The 26,451-nt window shown below is 43.6% G+C and overlaps 1 protein-coding gene across 2 annotated transcripts in view; it reads right to left on the bottom strand.

Annotated features, from left to right (window-relative positions):
• FAR2 (fatty acyl-CoA reductase 2) overlaps positions 1-26,451 on the bottom strand; it is a 549,695-nt gene that overhangs the window by 409,711 nt on the left and 113,533 nt on the right. The window contains exon 1 of one of the 2 annotated variants that reach the window (XM_069628527.1): positions 10,929-11,455. The exons of the other annotated variant lie outside the window; for it this stretch is intronic. The gene's annotated coding sequence lies outside the window, so the exon portion shown is untranslated. Of the gene's footprint in view, positions 1-10,928; positions 11,456-26,451 lie in introns of those variants that run through there. 2 annotated transcript variants of the gene reach the window in all.

Raw genomic sequence — 26,451 nt, 5'->3', positions numbered from 1 at the left:
GAACCCCCCCATTTCGAACAAAAAACGTCATAAAAAAAAATTCAATATTTTTTTTTTCGGCCTTTTTTATTCGAGATTTTTTTTTCCGGGATTTCTAAATTCGGGATTATGACTATAAACCCCTTCAGCCATGGTTATTGTCCACGCCCTTCGGCCATGTTCACTGTACTCTTTCAAAAATGAACGGACCCATAGCCGTTGCCTTTGGCCATGGCCAGTGGCCACGGCTTTCGTCTGTGCCCATTATATATTTTACAACTCTCAATGGTCACTAGCCATGTCCTTTGGCCATAGGCAGTGGTGCCAGAATTCTACTGTGCCTACGGTATGTTGTAACACAGTAAGGGGCCAATATCTATGGCCTTTCGCCATGCCCACTGTATATTTTACAATATTAACCAGCCAATAGCCATTGACCTGTTTTTACAGTGTTATTGTTAGGTATAAATGATGGCAGTTTTTGAGAACTCAACATTTTTTAGGCAAATCACAGTCATTATTTTCCAAAGATCACAAACTTTGGTTAAGCAGCGTGCTACATGCCCCTTGTTTTCTGGGTGGTCTCTTGGTGACTGTTGAGATACATCGCACAACCCCACTAACCGCATTTAAGCAGCATGGAAAGGGCCACGAGTCAATGCTTTGTGACCAAGTTGTTTTGCACCTGGTCCAAATCCTTCCAGCGATTTGGGCTGTGAGGTCTGGCAAAAAATGACCCTTTTTGTCAATGGGAAGATGAATGGGGAGTAAGCCAAAACTGCATGTTTTCTTTTTTTTTCTTGAATCCTTCCCAAAATATACAGTCTGGGGGTGGGGGAGGTGGTGTGTTCACAATTACGACCAAATTTATTAGCAATTAATTTTTTCGGGTTTCCTATGGGAGTCCGACTCACCTCGTCGCCACCCGATAATATCTCTTTTTTTTATCCTTTTGTCATACATTTCTATGTTGAAACATGTTAAAAAGAATAAATCACAGTTTAAATTGACATGCTGAATTATTGTATAAATAAACAAAATGCTCCTAGATGCTGTTGTTGACCTGGCATCAATAAGCTTGTTCTATTCTTTACCCTAGTAAACCGATTGTAATTTGCTTGACTTGTTACCCAAGTTATTTCATAAATTATACTGCAAAATGCATCATGTTTAACCCATTATTTTAAAAATATCCCAGGGTGAAAACACCACGGAAAAAACCTTGATTGGTGGTGCTGCTTTGCTAAACGTGGTCGTTCACTCTCATTGCCGGCAAATATCTACACTCGTCCATTAAAAAAGTGCACTAGCTGACACTGCCCAGAACCCCAACAAAGGCCCAAACAGGGTGACCGGCTGATTTTTATTAGATTTTATAATCACGTGAATAAAAGATGATTGCACACTTCAGAAGTTTATGCATCACGCTGCCTCAACCGTCAGTTATTCATCACGAGACCTGGATGTGTGACAGCTTATTCCAAGAGCAGCAGACTGCTTTGCATTTGAAATATGCTCATTGCTGCTAATGGTAACAGACTCCATTTTAAACAATCACGGTTCGATTATCAGTCACGACGATATTTCAATGCAGATTATCTCGCTGCGAGAGTCACCGACGGAAGGCACGTAGAAGTGTTTTTATAAAATATTCTTTGTTTTCACATATTTAATGCTCTTCTGTCCTTCAGCTCTCTCTGATATTTGGGCCTAATTAACAGAAGTGTTTTATAATGTCAAAACCCCATTGGAAAATGTTATGTGAATAAGGGCCTTAGAGTCAGTTAATTGTGGTGTGGAAGGTGCAGGACACCCTGTCCAAGATCCACAGGAGTGATTGAGTTTCGGAACAGAAGGAGTTCCCTAGATAACTGCAATGAAAGCCAACTATGAGGTTTTGTGGCGTGCTAAGTGAGCCAACAGTGGATCTTATGATCCTATCAGCTCTTACTGATCACAAGACAGAAAACGGCTGCCCTCGCTCTCACTGATCACAAGACAGAACACGTCTGCCCTCGCTCTCACTGATCACAAGACAGAAAACGCCTGCCCTCGCATTAGAAGTGCAGATAATTTCTGACAGCACTTCACAACCAAGTTGGACAGATTAGGAGGAGCACAGGCGATCTTGTGGGTACAGTTATTATGCTGGATCAATGATGCATAGAGAATAGTTCTAGTGTTTACCCTGAGAATGCATCCCCAGGGCAAATAACATGTGTTGGCAAAATGTAAATGTGACATTAGGGAGAGAGGCCTAAATCTGATGATTTATGAAATTTCCCAATGAAAATCAGAGGCAGAATATGCTGAGGGAACTTAGATCTCAAGAGATGGCATTGGAATCATTTAGGTCAGGGATCTTCAACCTGCTGCTCTCTAGATGTTTTGGATTGCATTGCTCATGATCCCCCACTATTGACTATGCTGGCTAGATGTGATGGGTGTTGTAGTCCAAAACCGCTCGACAATCAATACATGAAGATCCTAAAGTATTTGGAAATAAGTATTTCATCTTGCATGCATGCATAATATTGGGAGGCAAATGAATATGCCAACCAGAGCTTCTGCACTTCCCCCGGCCCAATACCGCACAGGTGAGAAACGCCACTCACTAAGACAACCATACCACCCTTATCAAAGGCAGATGCAGCAGGATATATATGCAATTTAAATTGAAGAGAGTTAAAGTAGTCAAGCTAACATTATAATGTTACGTGTGCATGCATGAGACACTAAGAAAATGAGCACTCAACATGAAGAACACGTACAATAGGTAATATATGCATCTATACATGAAGTATACTAACATACATGAATAATAATAATATAGCATCCACTAGACATGAATAACACTAACATAACCGATGTATAAGCTGAATGCAACATGAAAGACATGTGAATACCGCTCACTAACATAAAAAAAAAACAGGTACAATGGGGCAGCCATCTTCTCCAAAATGGAAGACACAGCATGCTTTTTTTCTTCATAATGGAAGATGCTGCATTCTTTTAAACCAAGGCCCCAAGACCTTTAGAGAAGTCAAAATTCTAAATTCACAGAAATACAGATCCGTGCAGAGCTCAGACAGTAGCTAACAATCCAAGCCACGGTTACAGTGGAATAAGGGAGGATAGGAACGGCAGGAAGAAGGTACAAGATAGCAATTCCCAGGACGCAAACAGTATACTCCCAGATTAATTCAAGTTTATAAAAAGCACAACCGAACTTTGTTAGCCAGGTGCAGTCAAACTATAACCCATGAAGAATAACTCAAGAGTGTCTCCAGTGGCAACAGGAAACACACTTACATTAATATTAGCTAAATTCTCAATAAATATAGTATAAATATATTAGCAAAATATGGTCCCATCACACTTGACCCATAATTGCAGAATACTGTCTATTCATTGGACGTGAATACAGATAGGACACCTGCCGTGCACCCTACACATACACACAGACATGAGACATTGCATGACAACAAGTAAAAATAGATCTCCCTGGCTCATGGCCTAGGAATAAGGGATGTAACATTTTTTAATTGGAAGAAAAGAAATCTGTGGACCTCTCTGCCCCTATTGCCTGTTTAGCTCATGTCTGGAGGACCTGTCAATTGTCCAAGGTTGGTTAGCAGACAACCAACCCATCAGAGCCCCTAGTGTTATGCCTCCCATCAAGTTGTCATGTGTCAACTGACCCCTTGTTCAATATAAGAGTGGTCTTCAGAGGAACCATCAGACAAGTATAAACCCAATTAGATGTTTGAACCCTATAAAGTGTATATGTAGCCACCACCACTATCCAATCTCCATTCCACATAGGTTTTTGTAAACTGATAAAATTTGATGATGTGATTTATGACGAAGTTGTACTACTTAAATTGTTGTTTGTAATGGATGCACCGAGAGTTGCGATATTGTAATGCTTGTATGCTATCCCTGCTTTATTTGACTGATAATAAAGCAGGATTTTGCCTCTCACTTTGCCTACATCGTCTTTGAGTACGGGTTGGATTCACTCCACGTTCTCTGGGTTATTAGAGACTTTTTTGGGCTATATTTACAGATGGTAGCTGAGGAAGGTAGGCTAAGTGTTGTTGGATTGTCGAGGGGTCCCCGCCGTATTCCTGAAGAATACAGAGGCAACCTGTGTACAGCGGGATAATGCATAACCTAGAGAGGTTGACAGGAGCCCCATTTGGAGAAAAGTCCCCTGCTTGGCGCCCCATAAGGCGGAAACCAGCAGGCTGATAGGGGAGACCTTCAGCAGATCTATAGATGTAAGTATGACACTGGCGTGGAAAATTAAGAAAGGCCTTATTGTATATTGTGCGTTTGTGATAAGTAAAAGATGGAGAAAGTTATCTTAAGACAAGGGTCAAAAAAGATCATGTGGAAAGCCTAGTTATGGGGCAGTCATAAAAGGAGACGGTTAACTCACCAGGAGTTCGGAAGACAGCTATAGTGTATTTACTTGTGTAGCAATTGCTGGCGCGCGCCTACTGTTCTGAGAAAGTTTAGGCTTACAGAAGTGTTTTCGTGTTTATTTTGTGGAGGACATAAAGTGGTAGTGTGGACTGAGGAGTGTGGTCTGGTGTGGGAGCAGCGAGGTGGGGCTGCTCAGAGTGAGCGGTATTTGTGGGGTCACTCAGAAGGATCGAGATTAACAGCTAGGTGGAGTTGTTCAGAGCATGAGTGGCGTATATGGTGTCACTCTAAGATATTGAGTGACACAGTAGACGTGGTCTCAGAGAGAGACACAAAGGTGTTGAGCTGTGGGGAAATATTGTTGTGGAGAGATGAGTGAAGAGGATAAGGTGAACGAGAATCACGATTGAGTTTATTGATCATTGGTAAGTTACGTTTTGTACTATTATCATGGCAGACATTCTGATAATTTGCATGTGCCCCGACATAAGGACAAAATTACAAATATCATGTGGAATGGGTGAAAGACAATGCAGAAAAAATGTTTCTGCCCTGGCTACGGGAGGGCACTCATTCGAGGACAGTACTGCAATGCATGTGCACCTATTTGCACGCCGCTTGTAACGGAAAACAATTAAGAATATAGACTGAGCATATAGGAACTATGGAAATTGTTCGAGGAACAGGAGCCAGAGCCAATTACGAAAGAATGCATGCTTGTGCAGAATGACAAAAGGTGTATGAAGCCGATGGCTCTTCATCCTCAGAGCACTGATCCGTCCTCAACTGTACAAGGGTTATACCAGTAAAAGCATGAAAAACAGCTGAAGGGTATATCCATCCCACATACACACCTCCTGTGTATAGTAGTGAAGACATCATGAGTGGAGATAATAAAAGCAAACAATTACAAATGTCAACACATTTGGAATATGACGAGCACTGCAGTTTACAAGCATTGCTTGCAGAAGCCAAGAAGAGTTTCAGAGAAACAGAGACAGGCAGAGCAACAGGTGTGAGACAACACTTGTATCAAATACATGGATAAGAGGACAAAGAATGCTTAAATTAGACAGAAAGTGCTGTGAGGATTTTAAAGAAAAGGAAGGGAGGTTAAAGAAAGACACGAGAAGGAAGAGGAGAAAAGAGTGTGGCAGGAGAGAGAAAGAGTGAAGAGGAGAGGAGAGAGAGAATGAAAGAAGGAACAAGGAAGAAAGGGAGAGGTAAAAGAAACAAGAGGCAGAAATAAAAGGGAGGAGAGATGAGAAGAAGAAAGGAGAAGGGAGAAACAACGAGATGCAGAAAGGGAAAGAGAATAAAAGGAGGAAGAAATGGACAGCGAGAAACAACAAGATGCAGAAAGCAGTAGGGAGAGGTGCCGAAAGGAAGTTGATGAGATTCTTAAAAAACATACTCTTCCAGACAGGAAGGAGGAAGGAGCTATACCAAGGAGGATTGGCAATCTGTATAGGAGCAGGAGGGATGGCAACAGCTTAAAGGGGAGTAGAGGAGGGTCTCTGCACGATGAAAAAAAAGGAATATATTGGAAGATGTAATGAGTGAAACATATAGGATGAGCCCACTTGGAAGACTAGAGTTTGAGGATAGAGATGACGAAGAAGACAAAGCTACAATGTTTGAGGATGAAGATGAAGGTGGCAGGGACGAGGAGGGCACAAGGGCCCCATCCACGAGTATGGAAATAGGGATAGAGATAGCATGGTTAGATTCGGAAGAACCGGTGAGGAGGCTAGAACCCATCGAAAATCCAAAGTGCCTGAAGGTGCGCCCAAACAGTCTAAAAGAAAAAACGATGTATGCGACTAGACTGAGTAATTTACTAGGACGAAAGAACATTAGCATGACGGATGCAGTGACAGAGACAAAGGGTGTGGTGGTGTTAGGATGGGGCACAGGGCTAACACAATTACCCTTATTAGAGAAAGGGGGAGGGCTGCCACAATATATACCGTGGCCACAAATAGACAAAAACAATTCAATTTGTAGATTGCCATCACTCACATCAGGGACAGGCAAATGGATTTATGAATTAGAAAGAATGACGTCTGGGATGACATTAGCAGTAGGTGACGTAAAAAATCCTGCTTGCAGCTATATTAGGGGAGCAATCAGACAATATTTGGAAATGAGCAGAGTATCCTGGGGTGATGGAACAGAATACTAACCATGACAGGGCACCTTTTAACAATTATTGAGCTGATGTGTGGACAGCACTTCGGGTACAATACCTAGACACAGCAGAAGTTAGCACAATTATGACTGTAAAATGAGAGCAGATGAAGATCTGACTGCTTATTTGCAGGACAGTCAAGAAAAATATCGGCTAGTGACTAGAGAACCATGGGACAAAAACAACAATTTTTCTAAATCATATTTTATGTCAGGAACTTCCTGAAGAAGTGCAAAGACAGTTGAAAAAGATTGTGGGCATAGAAGCGTAGCCATGGGCGGAGATACAATTGACTATTGTTCACCATTGACATTTAAAACAAGAGAAAACCAGAAAGAAAGTTGAGGATAGAAAGATTTAGGAAGCACAATTGGTTCAGAAGAAACAGTTGAAATTGTCAGTGGACAGAGCAGTATTGACAAGTAGGGCAGAAGGTTACCATGTACAAGGGGCAGCCAGAGATAAACGGAAATTTTGGAGAGTATAATTATTTTCCGCGAGGATGAGGGTTTGAACCCCAAGGCAGAGGATTTGGGTTTCGAGCTTTGGAAGGAGGAGGATTTTATGGAGGGCACCCTAGATTCGGAGGACTGCCACAACAGTGTTGGATTTGTGGGAAAATGGGTCACATTTCATGGGTATGCAGAAGCAGGGGAGAGATACAACACAACTGGCAAGCAACAGATCCAAGAAGTAGGACAGCATACACCGCACCCTATAGTGCAGAACAATGAGAATATTATGCTCAAAATCACACACAGAGTATCAGACACCAGAGCCACAAATACAGCAAACTCAACAGGAGAGGCAATCCCAGACAGATGCAGCAAGCACCCATGCAGATACAGACACCAGACCAACAGATCACACAACAGAATGCAGTGATGCCATGTAATGCGAATATAGTACAACAGACCCCCACATCTAGAATAAGGGGTGTGACATTAGCAGGAAAGAATTCTGTCACTAGCCCAGGACTGAATATGGACCCGGAATAGGACAGCCCACAGAGAAAATGTGATGTGCTCCATCCTATCGATTACACCAGACCCACAAGTGGAACCAAGGGTCCGAGCGACCATATGTGACAAAACATTTTCCTTCTTGGTAGATACGGGGGCGACGCGATCCTGTGTTCGAGAAGGGAAGGTCCCAATGTCAGGCATTGCCATGAATGCACAAGGATATTCTGGGGCAACATCATCAGTTCCTTTTACAGATGATTTATCCATCACCATAGGAGAACACAACATGTGTGTACATCATTATATGCTCGCAAGACACAAGTTAACATATTGAGGAGAGACTTGGTGTTTAAATTAAACATGACAATATAATTTACTGACCAGGGGATAATATATTCTACCGCATGGATCCATTATGTGAATGCACAAGCATTCTATGGTCAGAAATCACAGAGAGGGATTTCACAGAACCCGGAAGTATTCCTTTATGGGGTGCATGTTTTATTGGCATGGCTTTCCTGAATAAGAGATCAAATATTGAGGTTACCCGCAGAGTTTTTTTCAAACCAGAAGTACCCACAGACGTGGAGGAGGGCTGGGTAATTACATTTGAGCTAGAAGCAGCAATAGTAAGGGAAGACAGAGTAATTTTGCATGGAAAAGACCAGGAAGGGGTAAATTGGCACACAGTTATAAGGCTTGATGAAGCACAAAGATTGATTGACCTGACAGAAGAGGAATTATTTATAGACGAAGACTCAGATGACAAAGTGATGTTTAACATCAGTTTTACATAACGGGTATAAATTGAGAACAGAGAAATTCACCAGAAAATGTAATTAGCAAAGACAGTATTGCCCTTCCTCCAAGAGGTTTTTGCACACGTACCGATAACACTGTGGACCAGCAGTCCATATGAAGTTGGTCTATTAAAAGGAGTAGGAGCGGTCAAGATTAAACTCAAGAAGGGAGCTATTTTACCACAAATAAGACAGTATCCCATGTCAAACTAAGCTGACAAGGGTATTAATGAGACCATTGCATCATTAGTGAAAAAAGGGATAGTAGTGCCTTCGGAATCCCCATGTAACATGGCTGCGTACCCAATCAAGAAGGCAACAGGGGGGTCATGGAGATTTATGCAGGACTTTCGCCCCCTGAAGAATACATTTCTGATGGGCACATGAATGTTTTGCTTCATGGAAATGCACCTGTCTGTGTGCCAGACATGGTATCTGAAGTATCATAGCGTCCCACATATTCCCCTCAGAGGTGGAAAATTCACCATTTCAACACATTTTTAAAAAAGACATCTTTTTATGACATGACCAACCCCCCCTCACGCCCGCTTCTGGTGCTGTTAGTCTACATCTTATTTTGGGAAGATATTTGTGGCACACCAAGATGAAAGTTTACCAGCTGCCATTGAGGAAAACAGTTTTGGTTAAAGTTACAAGCTATCAGAAAGGGTTATCAATGCCTTTGTGCCCAGAGGCTTCAGAGGGTCTTGATTTTAACTGGGCACAGAGTTAACATTTCCCTATTTTAGCTTTAGTAAACTGTCCCTTATTTTTCAGGATTTATTAGTCAAACATAAGCTCTTACCTTTATCAGCTAACAGGCGTGCCTTTCCTTCCATCCCTTGAAAATCTTGATTATGAACACACATGAAGAGCATTGGGATTCATAGGTATTCTTGTAGTCCTGGAGTGGTCAGCATTGTCTGTTTCCCTTATAGCGTTTTAGCACAGCTGCCAAAAGGCACCACGGCATATACATTGCTTACCCATTTTAAATCTTGGTCTAAAAGTCCCAGCGTGAAATGCTCCATTGCCTAACATTCTAGGAGTGACTGAAGGTGTCAGACATGACATGAGTTACTTGGCACTATAATCTCCATTTGTTTATGTTATAGAATTTTGTTTGCTCTGAAACAACATGCAACTATCTGAAATTAATGCTATGTAATCGTCACCACAGGTGTACAGATGTAAAATATTGAACTTTGCAAGTGAAGGTATATAGCATTGAAACCCAATAGGCTGTCATATAAAATATCCCAGCTCACCCTTGCCTTCAAGTTTACCTTTTACCTCCTATATCTCGTATTAGCACCCGGGGGCAAGGCAGCAGCCAATCAGGTGCTGAGGAACGCAGGCTGAACCTCATGATACAAGTTTGCATTCCACCCTGAGGTAGGTACCTTCCTACCTGAGTCAACCGCATCTTTGTGTCCTACGCCCCAAGTGCTCTTTTGCGCTATCTCCCAACACCTGCCCCATCCCCTGTCACCTTTCTCATCCAGAACCTTCCCTCCATCACACTCTTGCTTACCTGCCCCATCACCTTCCCCTCCTTGTTCTTCAGCAGGGCCTGCCGTCATCATCATGAAAATGGAAGATGAGAACTCCTGGAGCTCATCTTCCATTTCTCTGCTGTCAAATGCATTCACTGTGGGTCCCACGGGGTGCTAATAGCCATAACACCTGCAATGGAGGGCTGCGTCAGCCTATATGCACCCAGGCCTATCATTAAGTCCCTTTCTTTGGTCTGACCTAGAAGTTGGGTCCAAAGCCGTTACCAGCTGATCCGACCCACCACCATGGGCGCTAGTGAAAAATATACAAATTGACTCGTATCACCAATCCTGACAGCGTACGGAATTATGGGGCACATGGCAAGTTTGGTGGTATCCCGGCGGTACATCCGCTGAGATGCCACCAAAAGGTATTACTGCTACCACCACTTTGTCCGGCGGTATTACTGCTGGATTACAAGTGCTGGTAGGTGTTGTTAGTCCCCATTAATTCAAGTCCATAGGACCAACTGTGGGAGGTAATGTGGTGGAATTACCTCCAGCTTTTTGCTGGAGGTTTTTCCTCCACCTTACCCCAAAACTCGTAGTTGGGCGGTGTGGTAATGCAGCGGTAAGGGTAATACCGCCACATTTTCACCGCACCACCCAACTTATAATGAAGCCCATTGTGCGGTATCAATAAGCATAGGTGCTTTTCATGAGTTTACTCATATACCACCATACTTTGAACTTATTTTCATGGATTGCTCGCAATGGGTGATTTTTAAGGGAGACGCCATGGTCTGGTAGACTGCCCTCAATATCACTGCCAACTTCAATATCTTCCTTAATCACAGCAGCCCTTCTTCCTTCTCCTAACCCCGGAGTTACACAAGGTTTCGACATTTCAATGTACTTCCTAAGGAACACGTGTGTGTTTTAATATTCTCAGGTGTTTATAGAGTTTTTATAAAGCAGTTCAACAGGGATTTCTACCGGCCTGTAAGTGCTAAAATAATAAAATGGTGTTATTTGTATTACCCCAAATAAGGCTCCATGTACTGACCTGCGAAGGATGGGCTAGCTGAAGGTTGCTGAAGGTTGCCCAGAGCTGTCAGATGGGGGCTATCCAGCCAGGATTCGGAAGCTTCTTCACAGCAGCGCAGTTGCCTCGGCAGGGCACCCGGTTAGAAATCGGATCACATCATGCTGGTCCCCAGAGAGCTTTCCATGTGGAACAGGGCCTCCATTTCAAACACGGTGCCGATTCTGGAAACTCTCTCCTACACCTAGAAGTGTTAGCTTCCACAAAGGAACTCTTTAACCCTTTCTCGGATCATACTCACAGCCCACTCTGCCGATATAAATAGACAGATCCTCATGGGGAAAAAGGACCACCAGCCTGGCCTGGCCTGACCATTGTCATCAACTCAGTTGGTTCTCTAGCTCTGACGTTGTTCTCACATTATGACCTCATAAACACCGGAGTAGTCATCACGGAATGTCCAGGCAGGCACTTTCCTAGAAGGTGCACATTCATACCTCAGTGTCAGGCAGCGGGGGCTAGAGCTTCACTGCACCACCTGCTAATGTGAACTATGGGGCCAAGTAATATGTATTTTGTGACATCAGCAGCAGTTTGTCATGAATGTTATTTAGGGCCGTGTTTGCATTTTTTGATTCAGGGGCAATATTAAGTGTTGTATTTGTCTGGTTTTATAGTCATTGTGTTTGTTTTGGAAGAGGGTGGGGTAAAGTTGGTCGGCTTGTCCTTATATTTTTGTAGCATTAAAGGTCAGGGGGATAGTCAAGTATTTTACAGTGCATTGCCTTTATCTGCGTGGGTTCTGTAAATGTAGGGTTTTGGGATCGGTCCTGTTTTTCGAAGAAGGGATTTGTGTGTGTTTTAGAGCGATTTATCCATGTTACATTTGGATGTGTGGGTCATCATTCCGGATACAGGAAACACTGGAATGATGATCTTGTTTTTGCAAGTTGTTTTGCCTCACAGTAACACACCATACACTTCAGAATGCACAAATGCCAACGTCATAAACTTTCTCAGAATATGTTTGCTCACAGGAAGGACCCGGGGCATATTCATATGGAAAGGCACTGGACACAATCAGTGGTGGACTGGCCTATAGGGAACTCTGGAGATGTCCTGGTAGGCCTCTTTGGTGTGGTAGCCTATTTTAATTCCGGATGTTCTCATAGGAAAAGGGTTGGGCATGCTGAAAATGTGTAATATGAGGCCAATTATTTCCAGGGCCTCTTTTGGTTCCCAGTCCACTCCTGTACACAATGGACACAGTGGGCCTAATTCACAGAAGCGTTTTATGATGGCAAAACTCCATTGGAAAACGCTTTTGTGAATCAGGGCCGGTGTGTCACTACTCTGGAACGGATCATTTTGTCCATGTTTCTCACTAGGTAACCTCTTTTGTGAAGACATGATTTTTGTATTCCTGCTCCCGCTTTGCTTCTTTTCCTTTTCCGGCCCAGATGCTTTTTCAAATGCTGCAGGAACGTGCACGGGTGACTGATTGAAGGACCATTGGTCTTGTGATCCCGTTTCAAGAACAGGCAATGACAAAGTCAACAGGTCCAGCTTTATTAAATGTCACTTGCAGCAACATTTATCCAGCCACGTGCATGATTTTTCCATGGGACAGCCTTGCAAGTCCAGCTATTCCGCCGCAATGCATCCTCAAACGCCCACATACTGCCATGATAGGCCAGGCAAAGATACAGTTGTCCACACACAGCCTGCATATGGCCAAAGAAGGTTCCAAATCAAGAAAAAACCTCACCCATCTTAAAGGCACATACAGAGCTCCTGAATATTCAAGTCACTCTCCTGCTGCTGAAATATTGTCCACAATACCTTGTGATGAAAGGTTCTTCATAGTGGAGATAACCTCACACCCCAATAACTTCACTATTATGACCTGAGAAAGGGAGGATACCAATACTTTCAGATCAAGATTTAATCACCTGAGTGAAAAACTCAGTAGCCAGAACCCCGTCGCCACCACTCACCCCAAGTGCCATACCACCACCCACAAATTGTAGCATTGATTTAAGTTCCCAGCCACTCCTTCATAAAATACCTAGCCTCAAGCTGATGAAGTGGTAGACAAGCTCACAACTAGCAATCCAGGAGCATGTTGCTGCGGCAATAGGGTCCCTCATATGAATTATTGAAGGTTTATATAAATTAAAATGGACAATTGAAGTACACATTTGCTATCTGGTTACTATGGTTGAATAAAACACTTCAATATAATATTCGAGAGGATAATTAAATGAACTGTGTTGTAATGTGCTTCCTAGCTGAGTGGATGACATCACTGCTGAGTGGAATGTAGTGATGTCAGTGTGAGTGGAGTGTTAGTGTGTGAGGGTTCTATGCTTGGCAGTTGGAGTTATGCTGACTTGGAAAGGACATGCCAATGTTTTGTTCCTGGCTTTGAACTACAATAAGTCTACTTAATAACTTACCTGCTGGCTCGGGTGTTCATCAGCTTCCAAGTTATTACACTGGCGACGAGGATGGGATCCTGTCGAGGAGGGGACAGTTCAGAAACGGGAAAACATTGCCCTCCAGTGAATCTATGTCCATATGCCAAGTTGACAGCAAGTTGGAGCCCAAGGTGTTTTAATTGGGCTAACATTCTTCAGCAGGCCGGGTGGTGTTGAAGGTGGGGCCGGGTCGGCTCTCTGGTCCGGGTGCGGTGCTGTTTGACTCTGTTGCCCTGAAGCTGCATTGCCCAGTGACCGGGTGGTGCTGGGAGGTGTTGTGAGCAGCTGTTTGGCACACAAGTCGGTGTGCAGTAATCTGAGGAGTGTCTGCCGTCTGGACCAAGCTGCCGGGTGGAGTTTGTGGTTGGCAGATCCTCAACTGGTGCCTTGTAAAACCGACCTGCACACAGGTCGGTGTGCGGAAGTTGCGATCGTGAGAAACAAGTCGGCTGAGTGGGGCTTGTGGCTGGTGGTAGTCCGGCCGGTGCCTGGAGTCGTACGGCACACAGGTCGGTGTGCGGAGCTTTGAGGAGTTGTTGTTCTGGCTCCATATGTCCAGTTCCAGAGCACCCGCACCGTCAACACCTGAGGTGAGCTGCTCAAAATTAGCTGGTGCAAGCACAGGAGGTCCGGAGGGGGAGGTGGCTTCCGCCTTCCAGCTTTGTGAAGAACGAGCGGTTTCCGAGCGGCATCTGAGCGCCGCGATTTAAGGAGGTGTTGGACTGCATTTTTGTGGGCCCCGGTGGAAGGCTGGACATGTCCGGGTCCACGGCTGTCCTCGGTGGGGAGAGTTGCGGGCCTCCAGCTGGCGTGACGGGGAGCGTGCGATCCGCGCTCATTGGGGCCCTGTGTTGTTATGATGACGTTTCCTGGCTGTCACGTCACGTTCCAGCCTGCGCAGCTGGAACGCGCAAGGATTTTGAAGAGCGCTGCGTATTACGCACGCGCTCAGGAAGAGTGCCGGGGAGCGACCTTCCGGAAATGGATCAATCCTGCGGCCGAAATGCGGGCATGTTGGATTTTAGTGATGAACTTGTCATCGGTGTTCCGCGGGAAAATAAGACGGAACGCGTGATGGAAAATGAACATCATTGCAAGGATGGGCGTATTGTGGATTGGTGTGGGGTCTTTAGGAGGGCGAGTGTGGACACTCGTGGAGACCCCTCGTGGAGTGGTGATCTCTTGTCAGAGAGATCCGATGGAGGTGCAGTGAACTGTGCTTCCATCTGGCCAAGCGCCAGAGAGGGTGAGACTGGAGCCAATTACTGGACGTTTTCGTTTATTGTTGCAAAGCTTCGATGGAGTTACGTCCGGTGTCGCAGCATTTTGGTGCAAGCAGGAGGATGTTTATGCTCTTGGGTATCATTTTTCACTAGTGTGATCTCTAAGTTTTGCTTGTCGGTTGGTTTTGGGGTGTAGTGTGTGAGCGTATTGCATGGGCCCGTGTGAGTGAGTGAGTGCGCGCGCTGAGAGTTGTGTATGGGTGATTGCTATTGAGAAATTGCAATTTTGTGTGCTAATGAGATGTTGTTGAGTGTGTTCCTGCATTATTTTGCATTAAATTGCATATTGTTTTCTCTCATTCAATGATTCTTTGCAGGTGGAACTGTTCAATACTTAACATGTTTTCTTGCAGGTTGGATTTCCATTATTGGGGTACGGACTCGTGGGTGGGGGCACTTGCGGGTTGAATTGCTTCTTTGAGAACAGTATTGTTTATCGTGTGCTGTGATTATTTTTGATGCACTTACAGTTATCTTTTACCAATAATTAACTGAAATGATGCATTTTACACAGCATTTTTGTATTTGAACATGTGTGCAATGTTTTGCGTGTATGCCACCCATTCTGTTTTTGGGGGTTTGCATATGGTGCGTGAGGTGAACATTGTGGTGTGCAGGAGTGGGAGTGGTTGGTTATTGTGGCGTTCTGCTGTGTTGCAGTAGGTGGGGACTGGTGTCCTCTGTGGTGATGAGGCTGGACCTGGGGTCCATGGTGAGTGGTGAGTGGTGAGTGGCGAGTGTCCATTAAGTGAAGTGTGCTGCGTTTTGCGTTCGCAGGAGGCTGGACCTGGGGTCCATGGTATGTAGTAGGTGTGCTGCGGCTGGCAGTAGGCTGGACCTGGGGTCCAAGGTTTGTAGTAGGTGTGCTGCGGCTGGCAGTAGGCTGGACCTGGGGTCCAAGGTATGGAGTGGTGTGCTGTGGGTGGCAGTAAGATGGACCAGGGGTCCGTGGAGGTTAGTGTGTGTTTGGTGTGTGTCTGGTTCAGGTGGTTGGTCCTGGCTGTGTTCCGCATTCTTGCGGGTTGGTTCTCTATGGTTCAGGGTTTTGTGGTGTTGTGGTACCCTTAGGGGTGCTGTGGTGAACTGTTTCGTTGTTGTGCTTGTTGTTGCTCTGTGAGCTGTGTGGTGTGTGCCCGGGGGTGGCAGCCCTGGTGTCCTAGGGGGCAGACTAGGACGGGAGGATGTTTGTGCACTTAGGGTTGAGGAGTGTTAGGTAGTTATCTGCTGTGGACGCTGGTTCGTGGCAGGACCTAGGTTCCAAGGGGCAGCTTGGAACAGGTGGAGGTGCGTAGTTTTTTATTTTTGTTTCTCGAAGGTTGTCCAGTTCTGTTTATGGAAGGAGTGAGCCCTTTGTAGACTGCGTTGGGTTCCTCTCTGTTTTGTTATAAAGGGAGGAGTGGAAGTGGCGTAGGACTTGGGCGTAGGACTTGGTATAAGGGTTTGGTAGACACATATGTGTCAAATTGCCCAACGTGTTGGCACGGTGTTAGTACCCTGGGGGTGCCATGTAGGTTTTATTGGGTTCTCATTCCTTTGGTGGTGCACTTTCCTGTTTCCCTGATCTTCCTTGGAGTGTCCGGGGTTTTGGTGTTCTCTGGGGGCAGTTTCTTGTCGCCAGTGGTGTTACTAGTTGGTGCATTACGTGCTGGCCACACGTACATGTAGGGGATTTTGTCTGGTGATGGTTTTGGTGTGATCATTCTCTGTTTCCAACAAAGTAAAGGAGGGAGAAGTGTTGTAATGTGCTTCCTAGCTGAGTGGATGACATCAATGCTGAGTGGAATGTAGTGATGTCGGTGTGAGTGGAGTGTTAGTGTGTGAGGGTTCTATGCTTGGCAGTTGGAGTTATGCTGACTTGGAAAGGACATGCCAATGTTTTGTTCCTGGCTTTGAACTACAATAAATCTACTTAATAACTTACCTGCTGGCTCGGGTGTTCATCAGCTTCCAAGTTATTACAAACTGCATATTGGTGAATCATTAGCAATAATCAACATAAGTGACATATATCTTGAGTAAAGTTTCTGAGTTTTGTGGTTGACCATAACTATGCTTTTTACATTAAACAATTAGTGGTTCTTTACTAAATACTCAATTCGTTCCAAGATGGCACCCTCAATTTACCATGAGTTAACATTAGAACACCAGAGTAGTCCTGTTATCTGCCTACAATTAAATGTGCTGCTCTTTTAAGAAGGGGTGTATGGAGATGTACCCACTCGCATGAGGACCTGCAACTCTACCTCTCACCCCTGAACTCTCTCAAGGCCACACATGATAGAGCGAACAAGGGAATTCTACCTAACCCTCATTGACTCTCACTCCAACCATACCTGCCGGCTAAAGGGCACCCTAAACCCACTCCTCCTAAGTCTATGGCCCTCATTATGAGGTTGACGGTAGGCTGGCGTACTCCATGGGAATGGGAACAATGAAGCACCGGCACCGTTTGTAATGGTGCCGGTGCTTCAGTAAATTTTCTGCGGGTAGGGGCCTCAACTACCGGCAGGTCTGGCCTGTCGGTAGTTCACAGCCCCTACCGGCAGACACAGAGTGAGCCGGTCCGGAAAAGGTGCCGGTAACCGTTGTTACCAGCACTTTTTTCCAGACTGGCTCACTCTTAATGATGGCCCAGGACTATGAACTCCAATCCCACAGCTAATGACCTAGCTGAATACTTTGCTGCAAACATTTCCTGACCTTTCTCACACTCCCTTTTACATTTTACATTCCACCTACTCTACCATCATCCCCTGCCTCTATCTCCCACTTTAGTCGCATGAATACTGACAAAGTCCTATCTCTACTGATAAAGGCTAATCCCTGTTGTGCCCCATAAGACCCTTTTGCTCCTCAGCTAGTTAAGCCTATTGCCTCTTTGATGGCCTCTCACCTCACTGAACTCTTCAACCTGTCCTTCGACTCTGCTTACTTTCCCTCTATTTTCAAAACAGCTATTGTCATCCCTCTCCTAAAAAAGCATGGGGCTGACCCGAACCTACTGGCTAACTTTCGCCTGTCTCTCTCCTTCTGCTCTACTGTAAAGTGCTCGAAAGGGTTGTATTCAATCGTCTTACCAATTTCTTAGACATCCACAACCTTCGAGAACCCCTACAAGCAGGTTTACGCTCCTGTCACTCCGAGGAAACAGCTCTCATGAATGTGTCCAACTTCATCACCTCTGATAAGCACTCCATCCTCTATCCCAATTCTCCTTGCCCGTTCTGCTGCCTTTGACACTATCGATCACTCTGATCTCCTTAATACTCTCTTTCCTCACAGGATTCATGATCAAGTCTTTGCCTGGATTAAATCCTACATTGCACATCACCAATTCTCAGTCTCCTGGAGCAACAACACCTCTCAAGTCACTCCTCTAACTGCTAGTGTTCCACAAGGCTGTGTCCTGGATCTGTACTTCTTAACACTCCACACCTCTGTTCTTTGGGCACTAATGTCCTCTTTAGGGTTCTCGGACAAACTCTTTGTGAACTACACCCAAATCTTCTTCTCTTTTCCTGAACTCTCCTCTGATTTCTCTGTCAAAAGTTCAAACTGTCTCTCTGTCATTAAATAATGGATGGCTTTGCACTCTCTGATGTTAAACTCTACCAAAACAGAGATACTCTTCTTACCTGCTAAAAGCTCTCTTTTATCTCCCCCTCTGCCTATCCAGTTCCCAACTGACACTCTTCTTCAGCTAGAAACCTCTGTATCTTCTATGACCCTTCTCACACCTTCTTTATTTTCATCTCAAAACTGGAACAGCAGCTCGCCTCAACCTCCTAATTATTAGGCAAATCAGGCACCTCCATCCTTTTAACACCTCCAAGCCTCTCTTGACCACTTTTGTCTTCCCTAAACTGGACTACTTTGCCTGCATCCTCTTCGGTCTCCCCAACTATGCTTTCTCTTCTCTCAACAAGGTCAATATCTTCGCTACCAGGGCTCTCTTTGAACTCCCTCACTTCACACCGACTACTTATACCATCACCAGATTGGATAGCTGACGATGCAAAACAGGGCCAGATTTAAATTTCTCACAAATATATCCATGGTAAGGCACCACTGTATCCATCCTCCTCTATCCAACTCTATAAGCCTTCTCGTAATCTCCACTCTGCCTCCTCGACTACCCTTGTAGCTCCTCGCCCTCCCTGTGCTTTCTCTCGCTTCCACTCTGCCTCTCTTCTTGCTCCACTTGCATAGAAGTCTCTTCCCCCGGACATCCGACACACAGTCCACACGGATTTGTTCAAAACCAAACTAAAATCCTACCTCCTCGCCTACGAGTTACCATCATAACCTACCTCTCATCTGCCTGCTACCATTTCTTCTCCCCTCTAACCTGCCTATGTCCCTCACATCTTCTGCCTACACTCTAGCACTTCACCCATCATGGCCATAACCCAATCACAGCTGGCGTACCTCCATTGTAAGAAGCTTACTGCTTTCCGGTAAATCTGATTTCCTATCTATTGTACATTCTTTTGTGATCATCTCCTTTATATAAATAAAATAAATAAATATACTCTTGAAATGGTGCTGCTCTTTTTAGAACACTGAAAGCTGATGGTGCATCAGGATAACTTTGCTCTGTGAGCATTAATGAAGGTAACTCATTTTTTGTAAATAGGTTGATAATTTCAAATTGGATATTTTCTAAATTTAAAATGAGTAGGTGTTTTTGATTAACACCATGATGTTATTGAAGGGACTCACATGGACAATCTTGGACCTCATGTGAAGGGTTATCATATGTTGGAAGGTGACAACAATGAGGAGTAACTACAATTTTCCAGTCACTATTGGATGGAGTATGATAATATTTTGACCTATATATGAAAGCATTAGGTTCATCATTTTCTGTTAGATTGTTTCATATGGTATCTGACATTATCAAGACGTCATCATAAAGGTGGATCTTTGTCATTTTTGGAAACATGTTAGTACAATATGAGTTATGGTTTAGCTTTTTGACATTTGAGAAGTTAGGGATAATTTAGTAAACAACATTTTCACTGAATTGTAGGAATCAAGACTTATAAGGTGGACTGGCTGGCCCCTGATGAAGAATACACATTGGGCAATTTACATCAGAGTTTCACATTATGAGAAATAGATGGTTGGGAAGGGCAAATTACACCACAGTGTTACATTATGTGAACAAGATTTCATAAAAGAAATAGTTGGAATTGTGATTACTCTATGGTGCTGCATTTTGGAAACAGAATGAATTATATGATATATGTTTATTTGCATTCGATTGTTGGTTTAAATAGATTTTTTGTTACGCAAACTTTAAACTTATCGATGAAGCAAGCAAATATTAAATACATTTTATAAATGCATTTTACATTTTTTGAATTTAAAAAGGAAGAGTGCATTATTATCTGATATTCATGTATTTAAAAAGGAAGAGTATTTTTACTCAATAAGAGTGCAGTAGGCTCACAACAAATATTTTGCTGCGATTGTGTTATTCATTTTGATATTGGTTTTCTGCTAGAAAAACACCATTAGCCTATGAGCATCAAGAATCACTCTTTAAGATTTATAAACACTACGCAATTATTTTTAAGAGACTTAAATGTGGTGGGATCTTGAGTGCCCCTATAAATTAATTATCCTGCATATGAAGGAACATCATCAACCAAATAGAGTACACGCTCAACTAGGTGCAATAACACTGTCTTAAACAACTGTAAGGAATTTAGTCCTGTTAAGGATTTCAATCAGGCGTCACAAACCCTGTATGCAGCGCGCAATTGAAATGCTTATATTAGATTAGATTCAATATTGAGATGATACACCACTCATATCACACCCCTTTTTCAAATATCACGGGTCACAATGGACCAGGAACCAGGCTGGTTGGTAAAGGTAATATTTATTTATTTATTTAAAAATTCAAAGCAATCATACACTTTTTAATATGGGTCAGCAATCATCAATGTGGTGACAATAACAATAGGAATGTCAACAATGCACTTAAATTAACCCTTTGGCAACATAGATAGAAAAACACCAGAGAATAGAAACACTTTTGATATTTGGAAAGATATCACTCAAGTTAGGATTTCCCCCTGCAATTTTCCCTCAACCCACAACTAAGCACTCAAGTTAGGATTTCCCCCTGCAATGTTCCCTCAACCCACAAATATTCAAATCTGAATGGATATATAGAAGCAGCAAGTAATCAGGAATAAGGAATAGGAAACAAAATTCAAATCCAACCTTCCCTCCCTAAATGAGAGTGAAAAACGGATTTGAAACCCTTGCAATGTTAAAGTGACACTCGGAAATGGCTGAATAAAACAATGAATGTGTGCAAAAATCCTTAAATAAGTACAATTCTTTACTGGAGCAACATTGGAAAGAAACTAGCAATCATAAGCAATAGATTGAGCAAAATCATACAAATCGAAATTGAATTGAAGGTTTAAAACAATTTATAATCGAAATAACATGTGTAAAACTTTGCAAAAATGTTAATTCCCGCCTGAAATTAACCAGGCGGTTTCTGATACAATCGGGTGTAATTCACTGATTTGGAGTGTGGTTCTTTACTAGGGGGATAGCTATGGATCTTAGGTACAATCTGGAAGTGAAATGAAGTCTCTAGCTATTAAATGGAGGGAGATATGCAAGATAGTATGAGGTGCGTTTCACGAGCTGTGAAAAAGGAAAGAAACACAGTGTGGACAAGAACAGCTTTAATCTATACTAGAGCATTCAGGCTAGAATACCAAAGGGGGACACAGTAAGCTCTAGGGTTGATTCATGAATTCAACCCCAGTTCCCCAGCGCCCGCCCTGGCGGAACCAGTCCGATCACTCAAAAAAAGGATTGATAGCTTAGGACTTACACAAGATAGAATTATTACAGGTGGGACTAGCAATATAAATCAATGATAGGGTTGCAATAATGATTCTGACAATTTTAGAAGTTATTTAGGTAAGGGTAGGATGGTTTAGAGATTGGGATAGGACAAGGCAAGGCAAGGTATGCTATGGTTTTCTATGGTTCCTATTAATACTCGCAGTCCACTTTAGTTTAGGATATTGGACAGTGAAGGGTTCTGGTCACGACAAGACAAAGCTCCTGGCGAGACAGCTGGGCAGTTCGGTCACCAGAGGGCACTGGACTGGCACTTCTGGTTACTGGATACTATAGATCAGCTGGAAGGCAGGGTTGCGGCAAGCATGCATTTAGTGAGCAGCAAGACAGGTTAAATTCAGGATGCTTTCCCAAAACACCACAGCATCCCTTTGGTTATGGGGATAATTAAAAATGGAGGCCTAGCTGAAGCAAGATCAGCAAGGTTTGGCCTTGTGGTTGGGATCTGGATTCTAGATGGATAATTGCAAGAAGACAGGAACAGACAGGACACCGGGCCGGAAATCAGGAATCAGGCAGGAATCAGTGTGTCTCTGTGTGTTGTCAGGGGCTCTTATTTATAATGCCGGGTGACATCATCACAGTATATGACAGGGGCAGGCTTTACTACACACACGCCTAACAATAGGATTGGACAAGGGTAGTAATCTCCGCCTTGCTCTCTGCTGGTTGGATTTCTAAGGGGATGATGTCAGGTTTATGAGGTGAAGTTTACAATGTACCAACACTCCCACATTTATTTTACTTAAAATCCAATTTTGCCAAAAACCTAAATGTATTTACTTGCAATCTCTTGGCAAATTATACACACAGGTTTCATATGATGTGCAGCACAGATTAGTATAAACCTCCAGTCTGTACGACCTTGTTTCGCCTTTCTGATACATTTTGGTAATTTTAAACATGAAAGATTTGACCTAAAATTCCCCAACTTTGTACACAGATGCGAAATATCCCCAGGGATGTATGTACAAAATGTTATGTTTGCAACTTGGATGCTTTTCTTGTAATACAACATATATCACCATTTCTGTTCAGAGTGTGTCAAGACATTATACCAAGTTTTAAAATACAGGGCGGAATTCCACTTTTACGCTGTGAAAATTCCACATTTTTACCAATTTTGGCACCTGAGATACAAGTCTTATAAGGTTCTTTATAAAATAGTCTTAAGAACAAATGGGAGTCATTCTCTGTCATTTATTTCTTCCCAGTTGAAACCAACTGGCATTTCCTTTCAAGCAGGATAGGGGGTTGCTTCAGCCTGAGTGAGGTTTTATGGTCTCCAGCTTTGTTTCCTGGGGAGCTGCATTGTCCTGAATTCCAACAGAGATGAAAGTCTGCTCCACCCTATAATTATCAGTGGGTTGGCAGGATCTGCTGGGAGACATAGCCCTTTTGGCAGAAAACCTGTTTTTCAACTTGGTAACTCAAGCCACCCTGGGTTTAACATCTTTCACGTTTGACCTTAAATCCGGAATTAAATAAGCCTGTTACATCAAATAACACATGTGATATATTCTCCCCAGTACAAACCCATTTATATGTCTAAAGACAAGGAAAACCTTTATTTACCACTGTACTGTTTTAAAACACAGGCATTTGTTTTTCCTTATTTTGTAAGCCGCCTATTTTCACACGTGGTGCAAACTGTCATTTCTTTCCTTAATTCGGTTTTGGGCGGCTCACTCAGATTTCCACAATGTCCTTGCAGCTAAAGTCATTTTTCTTTGAATGTATCTGTACACTGGTATATGAAAATGACCATGCTCAGATAGTTAAAGTTCTTTTGAAGACAGCTGGTGTTTGACACATTGTGGAGAAATACGTGCGCTTTCCCGTGCAAGTAAAAGCCGAGTTCTTGGTTACTTTTTCAAAGTTACTTTTCACAGGGGCTGTCATTCAGGATTTCGGCCCGGGTTTGCTGAGACACAATGGATGATTCTGGGCATGGCATCGCCTTTTTAATCACAGTGGTTTCAAATTGAATGGATGGAATTAGCGTCAAAGCAGCTTTTACAAAGAGTGAAAAAGTTTCATTTTAAAAGGGGATTTTGGAGCTTTTCAGCAAGGCAATGCTGCCTATTTACATAATTCGTTGTTAAATGTTGCAGAGCACACTGGCACAATCCTGTAGTGTGTACTCTGCCCCCCCCCCGCCTGAAATGTGTGTGGCAGGGTGGTGCAGCCATTTTCTGGTGGTTGTAAAAATGCAATTTTGAGATCCTGGCACGCACAGGAGTCAGCGTAGCCATTTTGCTGATTCTTGCACCAATGCAGCAAAGTGATGTGGTGAAGCCCAGCTGAGTGGGTCAATATATCTCACAGTCCATAGCCTCAGCGTCACCGCAACATTAAAGATGTCCAGCTTCCAAACTACAACTGAAGGGACAACATTCCCAACACCAGAGACTCTGCAATGGATGCCATCCAGGGTCAGACTGGGACATAAAACTGGCTCGGGCACCAATGAAAAAGCACCCTACAGTCACAAATGGCAATCAGTTCCTTTTGTGACAGACTGAGAAGTACCAAAGTGAGAGTTTTCTTGGAAAAATGTGTTGCAAATTACGCATTTTAAAGATGGGCAAAACAAATAGTCGCGCTGTGAAGTACCTCATCAAACTGTGCCCATTTGACCAGACAAAATGGCCGACAGAAGCATGTTGGGTCTGCACTTCCAGCATTGCCCTATTGCCCAATAGGCCAGATCGAGCCTGGGGTCATCTAGTTATTGCCTGCAGCCATTCATACCAAAGAGCTAGCAAGCCTATTGCACAAATCACAATTTCAAAAAGCAGACCATCAAAGCAGCCAGGAAAGACAACCAACCAAGTGTAAACCAAGACTTATACTAAACAATAGCTGTTCCTAGCGAGCACAGCCACTTGATTTACTTGATCTGTATCACCAGTGAGCTTGTTGGAGTAGGGGTACAAGTGTATTTCAAATCTATAGTGTGCACAGAGGTGCTGACATAATGTACACTTCATTAAAGCACATGTCCATGAAATGCAATTTCAAATACAATACCTCCGTTTCTTTGGTACCAGCCTATTACCCGCAGGCTATGAGTCCACATTCCTCTAAATTTAGCTCAATCTGACTTACATGCAATATTCACAAAAGTGTAATAATGGTCAAACTAAACCTATATGCTCTTGTCCCATATATTACATCTGCTCAAACTGGTGGCATAGCTGTGCCGTAAAAAGGGCTAGGGTAAATGGTATAAAGGAGATGGGCCATGACATGTCTTCAGGGTCAGCCCACAGCACAAAGTATGCAATCTCATCATTGTATATACCTTATTCCACATGCCATGGAATATCTAAATGACTTAAAAAGCCAAAAGCACTGGCACAGAAACCTCTGCAGTGCCCTCTCTCAGTTGATTCTCTCCATGGTGTTGAACACTGGCCATACTGAAACCTACCTACACTCAAGCCTTCCCAATTCCCTACCCACCCACTCACCCTACATCCTGCTTACCTATCCATCCACCCATTCCCACATGTACCTACCTACCCTACCCCACGCCTACTTAACCAACCACCATACTATGCATCTGCCTACCTTACAACCCACACATCCTAGTCCCCTGCCTTACCTACACACTCTACCATGCCTTCCTATCTAACCACTCAATCCTACATGTATCCATCCACCTGTACCTGTACCCATCAACCTAACCAATGCCTATCTACAAATTCTACCCCATCCCTGCCTACCCACCGAACCACCACACCCCACTCCTGTCTATACCGCAAATGCCAACCTACCATCCATCCACCATACCAAACTCCTGACTACTCGATGCCTGCCTACTCCACTGACCCATGCCGTCCATAAGCAGCCTCCTGTGCCACACCTGCCTAACCCATGTCTGTCTGCAAACCCCAAACTGTCCCAATAGCCCAGGCCTGCCAAAACCGCCATAACTGGGGTGACCAAATGAAAAAGAAAATCGGGACAGATGCGCAACATAAAAGTAAGACTAACTTTTGATAGTGGCTTTCAGGTTTACACGTTGTGGGGGGAAACGATTTTTTTTTTTGGGGCATTCGCCCTGAACATAAACCGGGGATTTACCTGTATCTATCAGCATATAACACACAAAGCAGATTTTGTTGCAAGTGATATTGCAGGTCTATCTGTAACACACCTCCAACCGCACTCTCGTAGCAGAATGGGGCAGTGCTATGACTGCTAACTGAAAGGTTGGTGGTTCGAGCCCAACCTGGGATGACAGGCTTTCGAGTATTAACAATTGCCAATGTTAAATGAACATTTATTTAGTCTGTGACAAATAACTATTATGGCAGATCGTGCATATTCCTGCTGGCAAAGCTAGCGCCCACTATATCTGTCCTTACAAAATTGCTCCCCTAACGCCCTGCCTAACTTATCCATGCATACCGCTGCATCCCATCTCTACCTCGCCCGACCTCATCCACTCAAGGTCCCGCCTGACATCTTCATGATCACTTATGCATGGCGCACATACGCTATAATTACTTTAAATGTTCCAAACACGACAGTTCGTTTCTGCAGACACTTAACATTTGTAATAGTCAGAGAAAACAGTCACCCTTACCTCACAGTGAGCATCATTCTTTTTACTATGTCTATCACTAATGTTATGTGTCTGCAAACAGTAGCTTGCAGGCATGTTTGTAAATACGGGGGATGTATGTTCTAAGTATTTACGGGATCCCTGCGTAAAATGCAATTCACACGTGTAAACACCAGAACTACTGGAATGACCAATGCGTGTTTCGTCAGTTGCAGAATGCACAGTCAGATGAAAAGTAGGTTCTCTCCAGCACTTTCGATGCAATACTTAAAAAGAAAGAACAAAATGCACTATTGCCTTGGCTG

Source organism: Ambystoma mexicanum, chromosome 12 (genome assembly GCF_040938575.1).
Source record: "Ambystoma mexicanum isolate Mex_15411 chromosome 12, UKY_AmexF1_1, whole genome shotgun sequence".
In the NCBI taxonomy this organism is placed as follows: Eukaryota; Metazoa; Chordata; class Amphibia; order Caudata; family Ambystomatidae; genus Ambystoma; species Ambystoma mexicanum.
The sequence above is the reverse complement of the archived record's forward strand: the minus strand, read 5'-3'. Positions and strand labels throughout refer to the sequence as shown.